The following is a 13,796-nucleotide window of genomic DNA, read 5'->3' on the forward strand; positions in this document are numbered from 1 at the left end:
AGTATATAACCCAACCTATGGAGATGATCCAGTAATTTTACTTCTAAACAGGATAATCTAGGATCAGTAGATGAACTAAGGAAATAGGATCCAGGATCAGGATTCAAGATCTTGAGGAGGTGAAGTCAGAATCAGAAATCGGAATCAGGGTTTTCTGATAAATTATTTATGAAAAGGATTTTATTTGCGATCAGAATCAGGATTCAGGATCAAGTTCCAGTTTCCAGGATCAGGATTCGAAATCTAGGAAACAAAACTAGAATCAAGTATCTGGAAAATAGGGTTCGTATGAGTATCTAAGAAAAGTATCAGCATCAAGATCCGGAATAAAGGTCCAGCATTCAGGATAAGAATTCGGAGTCAGAATTCATATTTCAAACATATTTACATCTTTAGGCCAAATTTCAAGTATTTTAAATGAAAATGGTCAAAATACAGCAAATTTTTCAAAGAAATATCAGATTTCCCTTTTTCACGTGAATAGCTACATCTTTTTTTCTGGTCATAGGAGTACAGTCTTTAAATTTTGTGGGGTGTTAGGTGAATAGTTGAACTAGATTTTGGGAAAATTTTATGAAAAAATATCAACCCAGGCAGAAATGGCAGCTGGTCAAAGTTGGAAGCAAGTGCGCTACTTCACGCGATTTCATTTTTTTTTAACGCAACTGTTTGTATTTAGGTACCTACAGTACTGGAAATAAAAAGTAAACAGAAGTGTATAGCGCAGTAGTTCAAGCATTCAAATAAATTTAGCTAATATTAGTATTGTTTTCATACGGATTTAAAAAATTAGACTAAAAATCGTACGTGTGGGTTGATTTTGGAAATAATTCTTTATTCGTTCCATTAAAATCTATGTTTATTTCTATTATCTGCAATTCAGCTTGGGAAATAAAAAAGTAAACAGTATCAACTGATAATTTTTATAGTTAAGCCCCATACTGTGGTTTCGGAAGAGCTTGGGGGAATAGGGTGACCAAGTGGACCCCAACGCAGTAAAATATCACTTTTTTGCTCGTAAAGTCATTTTCTTCCACCTTGATGTCCAACCACAAATTGTCAAACAAATTTAATACATGGTCTTGGGATGTTCCTACTGTTGGTCTGGACCGTGCCAATTGAAAAATACTGATGTTTATTACCTGTATGCTTTGGGTCAATATTTTGATAGTTTGGTTTGTTGCCCTCCAGTAGCCATTTTGGCATAAAATATAGATATTATCATCAGCAATCATAACACCATTGGCTTGGATTAATATTCCTACCCCCGCCAAAAATCAAGACCACCCTCCTTACTACATTTACCGTAGTGCCAAAAGATGATACCCCGTCCTGGATGTTTTGAGAGGCCCTTCCGCCACGCTAAAAGTAATTTTCTCTGGTAAAACAGCTCGATCCTGCACTCATGCTTCAATTTTGATCTTTTTGAAAAAAAAGTTTTTAATATAAGTGAAGTGTTTTTGTTGACAATTAATTTTTATTTTTTCTGAAAGATCAGATTTCATTATTTAACTTTATTTTTGAAATCTTACAGATAATTTATTTTCCTAAGTTCTAAACCCACCGCGTTTGAGTGCATGCACTATTTCAGATTCAGACTCAGGTAGGTATCGATCGACTGGCGATCGCCTAAACTTAAATTAAAACTCTCCCAAAGCTGTGGCTTAGCCGCTTCTTAGTTATTGCAAGGACTCCTCAGCTGCCAACCACAGTTTGGCGACCAACCAGAACCAGGCAGGCGCCATCAACTGCTGATACCCAATATGAGGGGACGGACGGCTACAGAAACTCCGGCCAGACCAATCTCCATGATGGAGCACTGTCTTGCTCTCAGTTAATCGTCGCGCAAGCTGATATGATTCACTGGATGGCGGCTGCGGCGGCGGCGGCGGACGTCTCGCTTATATTGGTTATTCTAGCTTTCAACTTTTCTTTCTTACCCCAACAAGCCTCTCCACGGAATAGCAGCGGAGTGTGGAGTAGAGCAAGAATCGCGCTTGAAGCTGTAAGATTGGCGTGCGGGGGCGCGGGCTGAAGATTGGAGGCTTGTGTTGTGTGACTGACTGAGGGTTTTCGGAGCCCGGACTTTGCGAGCCGGCTGTTGAGCCGCAGTTTAGTTCTGCTTTCCGTTTGAAGCTGGTCGTGTCGTCGTTTTGCGTCTGCTGCGTCGCTCTCTTGGTGTGGTGTTCTTGCGCATCGCGTTCTGGCTTTACGCGCGGCGATCCCTTGCGATCTGTGATATAGGCTGACTGCCTTTAAGACACGTCGTCTGCGCTCAAGTCGCCGGTTTGCGCTGTGTTTTGCGTAGGGGGGCACGCGCGGGTGTTCCTTAAGCTTCTTGGTTCAGTTCTTGAGTGCTTGCTACTAATCGACGAGGGAACTTTTCTTTTGTTCTCTTCTCACCTCGCGGAAGAATCCGCATCGTGACTGGAATTCAACTAGCAGTACCTATTTTGTGTTGGCTTATTTGGGTTCGCGGTGCAAGAAAACTGGCTTCCCGCAACTGCTAAGCTAGCTAGCTGACGACGAGTGTTTGTGTTCGTTCCGTTCTGTTCTGTTCTGTGCTAAGTGTAAATATTGACGAGTTGTTGTTTTTGTTGCGGCTTAGTGTGTGTGTAAGTGTGCAGAGTGGGTGGTTGTTATACTTTTTGTTTTTGTGCTGAAACCATACCATACATTCTTTCCCGATACCACCTGTTATAAGGAGAATCCCCCATAACTTGAAAAGCTTTTGGCTAGTTTATTTCGGAATTCAACCACTGCTTAAACGCCTCAACGGAGTATTAGTGTTGCTGCAGTTTTTTGGCAAATTGTTCTGGATCTTCGTTTTGAACAGGTGAATATTGCAATGCTGACATAAGAAAAAAAAACACGACAGCTTCCATTTAGCAAAACAATTGAACCGTACACGCTGTAATTTGCCTCTGTTCTCGTTAAATGGAGCATTAAGGAATCGTTTTGCGGCCTCGTCAAATAAAACATTAAGTAAGTGGCAGTAATCAGGGCCGATCAAGGAGACCTTTTTTCAGAACAAATGATATTAGATATAGCTTAAAACTTTAAACAACTACAAAAATTATATTTAAAATCACTATCTTAAGAGCTACTTCAAAAGAAAGCTACTGAAATCACTATTTTAAGAGCTACATCAAAATGAAACCGTCCAAACAATCAGCATATAAGACATATTCCACTAAGCTCTATCCAAAATAACATGTTTTAATGAACTTAGTAAAAGAATAGGTTTTATTCAGCATGTTATAAATACATAGCAAAGGAAGTTTACTGCAAAAATTTCTTTTTTTTTGCAAATTTAATTTTAAATTATTTTTAACATTTTTTTGTTACAGGGAACCCTATAAAAGAACTTCAATTTCACATTTTTTAGAAAAGTTATAATACTATCTGGCATCACTGGAAGAATAATCTGAGATTTAAAGAGGAAAATACTATCTTATTAAACTTTTTAATTTTCATATTAGATCGTTTTTGGAAACATTCAATTCAAAACGGTCAAATGAAAGTGCGGCAGACTGTCACCGCGAAGTTCCAATCGAACTATCAAAAGTCGTTCCAATCGAGCATAACCATTTTTACCATTTCAAATTCGTGGGAAGTATTGTAATCTGTGCGACTTTCAATTTTTTAATTGAAATTAATGAAGATTGCAGAGAAAATTCATTGGAGCAAAACGGAAAGCAGCTATTCATTTTTATTTTAACAATTGACACAACGGAGAACAAATAAAATAATATTCACAAAACGAAAATCAACTTCAAAATCTGCGACACAGCTGCACATCAAAGATTACAGTGACTTTTTCAGTGCTGCCAAATCGGTGAGAAATTCAGTCTGCCACACTTTTACTGTAGGGCTTTAGGGTTTGGGGGTAACCCTCCCCTCCATGAGGGTCCAAAATATATCAAGCAAAATGTACTTCTCTAAACTGAAAATTTCAAATTCCTAATCAGTTTTTGATTAACGACTAAAGTGAATCAAGAGTAACAGTCATGACTCAGAACTAAGGCAAAAACCTCGAAATCTTAGCCCAAGTCCACAATTCTATTACAGATTTTCTAAAAATTTCCTACTCGTTCATAGATATTTAAAGATTATACTCGAAAAGAAGGTTTCAAAAGTTATTTACAAAAAAAGTTGGTGAATTTTGGGTACAATCCTTACTCTTGACTATAAAATTTTCAATATTATAGGGCTCACTAAAGTTGCCTGATTGTCCAAATCTTTTTACTTTATTTGCAGAATTGCAGAATCAAAGAAAAACTTAAATTGCGTGATAACAATTACGTATCATCTGTTCAAAACTAGTTTTCTTAGCAAAGTTTATCCAAATAAACTGGCTGATTGAAACATAAAAACTATTTTCTTCTTGATTTCAATCGGAGAATTTCTAAATTTTCCTGGATTATGTCCAGATTTTGGGGTTTTTTTCTAGATAAAATAGCCCGGATATGCCCTGCCTGGATACGTGCGGAAAACATCTGGTGAGCTTAGTTTGGAATGATATCTGTTGTTCTGGTTCAATTATTTTTTTTAAATCTAATTTCGTTGCCTGTGATCGGATTGTGCAAGCTATATCCAGTTTAATATTCTTGATTTTCAGTTCGGTTCATCATTGGGTCAAGACCCTGATTCATAGTTTTGTTATGCGTTTAGAACTAAAAAAAGATTGTTCGTTTAGAACTAAAAAAGAAAATAAGAAACCATTTTGCAGATTTTTTAGAAAATCAAAGATTTAAAATTTAAATAAAAGATTTTTGGTTAAGAATTTTTTCTGTTCAGTTCAAAATTATTAAGAATTTTTCTTTGGAGATTAGATTCAGAAAATGATGACAAAATGAATTTTGATGAGGAATTCTAAATTTTCATTCAGCTTCAAAATGCAGAATTTAAATTCGGAACTAAAATTCAAAATTGCCAAAACTCATAACAGCCGAAATCCATAATTATAAAATAACACCTGAACTCATTTTCAAAATTGTGTTCTTAGAAAAATCTTAATTTAAATTTAATTTTTTTTTATAGGATTTCAATAAGGAAATAAATTTTACATAATGATTTATCGTTGACTAGCTGACCCGTTGTGCTTTGCTACACCTTCCGGAAATAAATGTAATTTGTAAAAATTTATTTAAATTTAGATTTTAGAGAGCATTTTTTTGAATCAAACCTCATCATACTTCAGAACCAACAACTTTGAAATGAGAGCTGCAGCTGCAGTTCTGAATTGCAATTCAAAGATGGTATTTATTATTTACTGAAACTTGATCTCTAAACTCGTTTTTCAAGATCTGAAATTTGTACTCTGTACTCAAAAAAACCTTTTTAAATATGGTCCCTTCTTTGAAAAGCTCTATATCTTAAATTTACATGGGAGCTTTCCCATCTTTTTCAATTTTGTCCCCCACTGCTTGAAGAAGGTAGGCAAATTTAACCGGCTCGATACCCAAACAGCACTTATCATGGTATAAAAAAAAAATTTAAATTAGTTATGTATCAAATACAGTGCAAATTTCTTTTTTTCAAATAAATTTACTACGGTAAACATATAAATATTTTAAAAAAATATCAGTTGCATCACTAAATAAGTTCTCAGCGGTTTTTTTTAATTTTCTCTTTGAAAGTCAAATATTTCAAAATGTAGGCAAAAACAAATTTCTAAGTTTACATTTGTCCCGTATATTGGGGCAAGTGTCAATGCAAAGCTTATTTACAGATGCGTCAGAGTAATGGCTTTAAAATCGAATGCTGTTCAAAGGGAATAACCTTCATTTACAAAGACATTTAAGAATTTTCAATAGCCGCTGCAGTTTCAACATTCGGAATACCCCTTCTGGTCTTTCCAACATATTGAATCGTTTTGAAGATGAATTTCTTAAAAGTTCGACGTTTGCCCTTGCCCCACCGTGTAAGTTGACAGAAGGGAATATTGATTTTAACATTTTAAGGGTAAACTAAAAATTTCTCTTAAAAATTTTGCGTCCAGTTGAATATCAGTTCTAAAGTCTCGCTTTTCAAAAACGAAGCGGATCAAAAGTCTCTTTTTTGCAGCCATGTAACACAAAAACACTTTTCATGTTAAGTACGTACTTGAATTGGTATGTAAGCAAAAAGTACGATAGTTTTTTCAGAATTATTTAAAATAAATAGCTCCCATTTTCATTTCTAAATTCGTTTCAGTTGTGTATTTGGGCCGAAGTAAAAATTTCTAGAAGAAAACATTTTTTTTTAATTTTTTTTAACAGAAAAAGTTGAACGTTTGAACATGTTCTAATGTTCCTTGAATGAAAAGTCGAATGCTACCTACATTAACACGAACTAAATATGGAAGTATTTTTGCAAATCTTTCAATTGGTTTTGATTTGATTGATAAAATACCAATTCGTGTCACATCTAGGCGTACAAATAAGCAAGAAAAAAACACATCTAGGTTGCATATCGCCCCACGTGTTTGAGAAACAGGCGCCTTATTGTTAAATTTTCCAGCAATCAATGAACAGTGTGCTTTGGTTACTATCCTCTTGCGACGACGTTTGTTCGCCCATGGAGACGAAAAACAAACCCCTCAAAGAAAATATGCTTGGTTGAGAAATACGCGCCAAAATATTCATACTGATCAGTATGCTATGCCTGGGTTAATTTCCTTTTTCGACGTTGGCGACGACGCCTCGACCATCGAGACGAAAAAACAAACCGCCCAAAGGAAAAAAAAATCTCCAGAAAATGGATGTCATGACTTTAATTTGTTTCGAAAAACTACAAATTTTGTATGGAAGCCTCTCCTTCCTTAAGTCAGATGGAGTTTTGACTATTACAGAAACCATCCCCGGCCTCAAAGACCCTCAGATGCCAGTTTTGACGGTGATCGGTTCAGTAGTTTCCGAGTCTATAGGGAACAGACAGACAGACAAACATTCATTTTTATATATATAGATAAAATGACTTGAACTTGATCTTCAGGCTCAGGAAAATTCAGTTGAAAATATATTTCATTGGTTTGTTGTTTATCAATATTTATATTGTAGATACTTCAAAAACGAAGATTTGAACTCTAAAAAAGATTTTTTTTTATTTTTTGAAGTTTAATAAAACTGAACACTTCTAGGACTTATTTTCTAAAGTTATGATTTCAAATGTTTATTTAACTATCAATATAAAAGAACTCAAACCCGAATAATGAGATACTTTTAGTGTCACTACTTTCTTCTTCATTCTATTCTTTATGTATGGATTTTTCAAACAAAAATGTTATAGGATATATTTTGTCAACAAAACCCCCTCCCCCATGAGGCAGTTCTTCCTACGGCCCTGCAATAACAGCTTTTTTGTAGTAATAAGGCCGGAACAAATTTCAAATCCTTCTTTTGCCACTCGGATTTGGAACAACGCGAGGAGGGGGGGTATTACGTTGAAATTGGAATAAATTGCACGATAGTTTGTATGAAACTAAATTGCATACTACATGGCCGTAGGAACGGGGGGGGGGTTTTGGGGGTTAAACCCCCCCCCCCCATGAGGATCCAAAACAGCAAGCGAGATATTCTACTCTACGCTCAGAATTTCAAATTCAGAATAAAATTACGATAATAGAGTAAGGTTAATCAAGAGTAAAAATCTAGACAAAAAACTAATGCCAAAACCTCAAAAACCCAACCTAAAGTCCAAAATTCTGCTACAGTTTTTCAAAGTTTTCTCACTTGGTCATCGAAATTCAGGTTCGAATATTAAATTTCGAATTAAATTAAACCCATTTCGGAGGTTTTGATACCGTACATCCTACAATCAAAATTGTATTCCTATTTTTGTATTTAGGACTCTGTATCCTGTTCAGGATTCTTGATTATCAGTTCGAAATCATAAGAAGTTAGAAATAAAAAGCTGCTTTGAAATACTGGTTAAAATTTGGATTTGCATTTCATGTCAAATTTTATTTATGTTTTTCGAGATCATATGCATTTTCAATATTTTAATAACAGTTTTGCGAATATAAAAAAAGAAAAATTTTATGTTATTTTCAAATTAGAATTTCTTGAACTCTATTCTTACACAAAATTCTTAAAATTAAAGTTTTGAAATGGCAATCCAAAATTGAAAAGTAAGATTCAGATCTTTGTAAATTTATATTTTATTTCTGATTCACAATACAGATCAAAAATAAAAAAAATAATAGTGAATTTAGATTAAACCTGAATTACAGAATTTTAATAAAAGTTTGATGAATGAGGATTCTATAACTTGGCTCATAAAATTTTGAGCTGAAATAAGGTTCGCAAAACATTTTTTTTTGTATATTTCAGAAATCGCATGAAAATTTGCATACAATTTAAAAGCACAATTTTTGAATTTCGCTTACCAACAGTGTGCTACACTTCAAAGTATAACTCGAATGGACTGAATTTGAGTGCTAAACTTTATTCGACAAAATTGAACATAATATTTTCCGTTACTTGAAAATGCTTAAATTGTAAAATTTGGTTGTACTCCATTTACTCGAAAACCATTGCCCAGGATGAAAAATCCCCAGAGTTTCAATCGCCAGAAAGAACCATTCCCCAGATTTTTTTTTCCCCAGACGAACCATTCCCCACAAAAATTTTCGCCAGAATGTACCATTTCCCAGAATTTTTTTCACCAGAATGAACCATTTGCCAGAAATTTTTTCACCAAAAGAACCATTTCCTAGAAAATTGAAAACTTTTATCCTTTCTAGAAATTATTAAAAAAAAAGGAATTGGGCAAAAGTGTTCTTGTAAATGGGATACAATCGTGAAATTTAGTTCATGGTGTGTCCGAGATAAAGAATGCGAATTTCGGTGTTTCTCGTCATGGATTTCTTCGCGGTCCTTAATGTGTTAAGATTGCTTGTCAATTAAATTTCCAGATTTCAATTTTTAAAACAGAATTAGTTTGTAAACACAATTCAGTTGAAAATCACAAATAAAAAGTAGATTTTTAGTTGTTTGTTTTATCCGAAAAAAAAAACTATTTTTATTTAATAAAATTTATCCACAGGATTTTTTTATGGTATTAATTCTTTATTAAAAAATTACCTTTCAAGAAAAGTCTTCACCTAAAAAATCTGCACAAAATTCTTTATTTTCCCAGTGCATTGTCATTATTAAATTTGGCATTTTATGTTTCAGAAACCAAAAGACAAAATTCTGCTAATTTAATATAGATATTTGAGTAACTGGAAATGTTATGATACATTTTGTAGAATGAGGTTTCATTATTAGATTCATAACATTCGAATTATGCTTTTTGCATACAAGCGTTTAGCGAAAAAACCGAAATAACTCGTATTTGGTTCGCAATGTATTATTATTGAAGTTTTTTAAAAGCCAAATATCATACTATTATCATTAATTTGGTTCAAATTGGCATAAAAACAAATTTGATCCGAAAAACTGATGATTTTTATCTCTTACTTTTTGAATTTTTTTTTTGTTTCATCAAAGGTTAAAATCTTTAAATTTGAACCATTGTTTAGAAAATTGGGCTTGTTTAATTTGAGTATAGAATAAGTTTGAAATTGAATTCTCCTAAAAAGCTAATTTTATGCCCAAATCAACTATGTTTGAACTATCAGACTCTTAAACAAATTCATAGATTTTAACCATTGATGAAAGCAAATTTAGCTCACATTTGAGATTTAGGATCAATTTTCTAAAGTTACGATTTAATACGAAAACTCTTTATGTCAAAGTACTTAAAAATAATCATTATCAAACATCATTTGTATTAATTTTTTTGTATTCGTGCATTGTGGGCGAAAAATCATAAGTAAAAATCAATCTCCAAAACCCCCCCCCCCATGAATCGGTTCTTCCTACGGCCCTGGCATACTATATCATTGCACAAAACCTATAAATCAAGTAATTTGTCACCGAAAAATTCAATAAAATCAAGAATACAAAAGGTGAAATAACTCCCACCTTCTACAATTTGTGATTTCGGTCTTGTAATCTTTCGGATATTTGATTTTTTTTCCGAAATTTACATAAATTACTTCAAACCTCATTTGTCCCCCCTTCGTTTTTTTGGAAATTTCGAAGGGGAGTGACAAAGAAGAAATTGATATTTGTTCCAGCCTGAGTGAAAAAATAGTTAGAGAAAAATCCGTTAGATATTGGCAACACAAAATATTCGAGCGTATTGCCAAATGGTTTCTAATTAAAATTCTATGTTAGATTTGATGTATGAGCTCTAGTGTATGTTTTATGTTTTATGTTTTTTGGAGTTTAGTCCATAAGTAAAAAGTCCATGCTGAGTTGTAATAGTTTATTATTATTCTTCATTAGAATCACGTCTCATATTTTTGGCCGATAATTTATAGTTTTAGAGTTATAACACTTTAAGAGAAAACTAATTGCACAGCGTATAATTTTTCTTGCATTACTGGATGAATATTTATTTTTTTTTAAATTCAAGATTTAAAGTAATTTGACAACTTTGTTCATGTTAATATTATGGCTTAAAAATTATAGAGTTTTACAAATTTTTCCTCAAAGCCAAATCATGTACAAGAAAAGTTGGATAGTGTTCAGTACAGTGTCTCAAAATTGCATAATGTCTGGGAATATGGGGGCTCAACCTTTAAATGATAGAATAGGAGAAGAACTTTTGTATGGAGCCAACTAAACAAAATCATTTTTAGAGGTTCTGCAAACGCAATCTTTAAAAATGTCTACTTTTAAAAAATTTAATTTAAAAACATTCTTAGTCCTGATATTCATACGACTTATATAAATGTGTATATATTTTAAAAAAAAAATAGATATAAGATTACTCGTTAATAATATGAAAAAAACCTAATCTGTATTAAATTTGAAACGTGTACCAAGTTTGGTTTTTTTTGCGAATGCCGTTCAAAAACTGATTTTTGTGCATTTAAACTTTGCTGAACAAAGTATGTTTTTTGTAACATCATGTGAAGATCTATTTACGAGCCATTCCTCATTAAAAATCATAATTTATTATTAAATTTATGATGTTTTATTGGATTTTTGAGCTATTTTTCAGTCTAGAGATTCGATCAAACAAATTAGCTTTTGAAACGCTCGATGTTTCGACCATTTCTGGTGGTCTTTCTCACGGGAACTGGAAGTTTTTTTTTATAACATTAGAATGAGCATTTCAAAATATGTGTATCAGAAAACTCAAAATGTAAATTTATCAGAAAACTCGCTCGCCTCCGGCGTATCATTCTAAGACCTACAATCTGGATTCAGGGCTTTTCATTTTACGACAAAATATGATATTGATAAATCGTTACCAATTTTTTATTGTGAATTTTGAATTGCAATTCCATCATATGCATCGTCCCGAGTGACGATTTTACTTCTTAATGCTTAATAATTAATACTATTAATGAAATGCAGGTTTGCTACTGTGCCAGTGGAAGAAAAAACAAAAATGCTTAAATCTTGTCCTTCAAAATCTCTACCTTGCAGATATTTATAACTTGAGACAGTCAACCTAATGAGCAAAAAGAAGTAGAAACCCCAACATCCACTTCGATTGATTGAAGAAATAGAGATGTTTATCATGAAACATATTCTGCAGATACAAAACATTCTTTGAAAAACCAATTTTAATCTCCAACTTTTTTTTTACTATTTTTTATTTTTCTAAATGCTCAGTTTCACATTTAAAAGGGTTTCGATAAAAAATCAAATTTATTTGATAAATAAGTTTTTAAAATTGCATACTTTTTGTTTTAAGGAAAATTCCTTTTTAATTCATATTCAGCATTGATTTTCAAAAAAAAAATGTAATATTTAAAAATAATATTAATAATAAATAATAATATTATAAATTCAAATAATTTTTTTTAGAAGATTAGAATTATGATGAACCTGCGCTTCGAAGTATAAACAAGTGATTATTATTTTCATTTTTTTTAAATCTCCTCTTTCGAATCGATCATGCTTTTGAAAATTATTTTTGAAAAGTGAGAAAAATTGTTCGAAGATAACAACTTTTAGGCTTAATTTTGATCTGTAATGTTTTCTAAATTTGTGTTTTCTTTAAATTTTCAACGTTTTAACTAAATTTGGATTTTTTTCTTATTGCTTATTAATTCTCTATTTGAATAGAAAAAAAGGCAGGTTTTTCTCATATAAATTTTTACGCTGATTTGAACGAATAAGATTTATTTCAAATATTAAATTACATTACATCTCATCATTAATTTCTAACTTTAATTTGAGTTGCAGTTTATCTTGATATCAGGAAAAATTTAATTAAAAAAATCAACTCTGACTTTCTTTCCAATCTGAAATCGATTGTACAATGCAACAAAATTCCCATTTTTCTGACTTCTGAGAAAAACGTTAGGAATTTGATGTTCTCTTTTTGTCATTTTTTCCGAATTCTGCATAATACGAGAATTTAAACGATTTTGAATATTTCAACCGAATGGAATCTTTGAAATTTCTCAAAGCATAAGTCAAATCGTTTTGTGTCTTTAACAAAGTTGTCAAATGAGTAATCAAATTTTAAAAAAAAATATCCTTTAATGATGACAGAAATAGTTGTTATCTTATCTCATAAAAACTCTAAAAATGTAAAATTTCATTATTTCAAAGCGTTGTGTTTCGGAAACTTAAATTTCTTGAAAAGATCTGATTTCTTGATAAGCTGAAGAATTGTGAATAGATTCAAATGTGTATTTATTCTTCAAGTAGGTTGTTTAGTTGATCTGTTATTAAAGACCGATTTTACTCAAAACTGATCAATTATAAATTAGATATTTGAACCAAACCTAGACAAATTTTTCATTTGAATAAGAAAATTTTGATTTAAATTATTTTCTGATGAAACTTGTATGATTTGTTACAAATTTTTGTAAACTGAATTTTCTGCATTTGGCGTTCCTGAAATATTGAAATTTGTGCTGCCTTAAATGAAATTTAAAGCAAATTTCTATCTTAGAATGAATTTAATTTTGAATAATTTTAAATAAATTATAAATATGGATTTGAAACTTTTAGTCTTTTTTTGTATTTTTTTATATTTACTCATTTTTTTAAATTATTTTTTAATTTTTTGAAAAACTTTTTTTTAATGTTTTTATTTTTTTTTCAAATTAGAATGATGGTTTTAAGTAGCAACATGGTTTTGAGAATTACTTTATTTTTTCATTGAGCATGTAAGATAGTTTTATTGTTACTCACTAAATTTGAAATTCGAAACCCCGTCCTTCGCACAGGCCTGTTACTCCATATAACAGTTAAAAGTATTTCTTATTTTGAATCTTTATGTTTCAAAACATTTTCAATAATTTTCAACAAAATAATACACTATGGACGATGGATTCGATTCAAAATACCATATTGTAAAACCCAGTTTAAAATTAAAAAACAATGTCCGAATTGTAAAGAACTAAATTTAATTGATCGCATCTTATTCTTAAAATTATGTTAAGTTATCTTAGCTTTGCTACCTGCAATGAGTTTTTTATTATAAATTAAGCTCTGAAAATTGCAGTGTAACGCAAATGAGTTTAAAAAAGCTAGTATTTCTTCTGTATACTGGCATTTGATAAAACAATTTCCAATTCATTTTTTTTGTTTTTGTCAACCGAAATTCCTAAATTGCAATTTCTAGAATCAAACTTTATTGAAATTTGATATTATTTCACGTTTAAAAGGTTCGTATTTTTATTCGCTCGATACTGCTATATTCAAAACATGGAATTCATCGATATTTTTTCCTCGTCGTTAAAATTTGTGTTCATCGTTTTTGCACGGATGTTAGAAAAAATAACTTATTTT

General features: G+C 31.7%; 1 protein-coding gene across 2 annotated transcripts in view; it reads left to right on the plus strand.

Annotated features, from left to right (window-relative positions):
- The window catches only part of LOC129748297 (protein gustavus), a 738,224-nt gene that overhangs the window by 97,826 nt on the left and 626,602 nt on the right, over positions 1-13,796 (plus strand). Inside the window, exon 1 of one of the 2 annotated variants that reach the window (XM_055742843.1) lies at positions 2,152-2,836. The exons of the other annotated variant lie outside the window; for it this stretch is intronic. The gene's annotated coding sequence lies outside the window, so the exon portion shown is untranslated. Of the gene's footprint in view, positions 1-2,151; positions 2,837-13,796 lie in introns of those variants that run through there. 2 annotated transcript variants of the gene reach the window in all.

This window comes from Uranotaenia lowii, chromosome 2 (genome assembly GCF_029784155.1).
Source record: "Uranotaenia lowii strain MFRU-FL chromosome 2, ASM2978415v1, whole genome shotgun sequence".
Taxonomy (NCBI): domain Eukaryota; kingdom Metazoa; phylum Arthropoda; class Insecta; order Diptera; family Culicidae; genus Uranotaenia; species Uranotaenia lowii.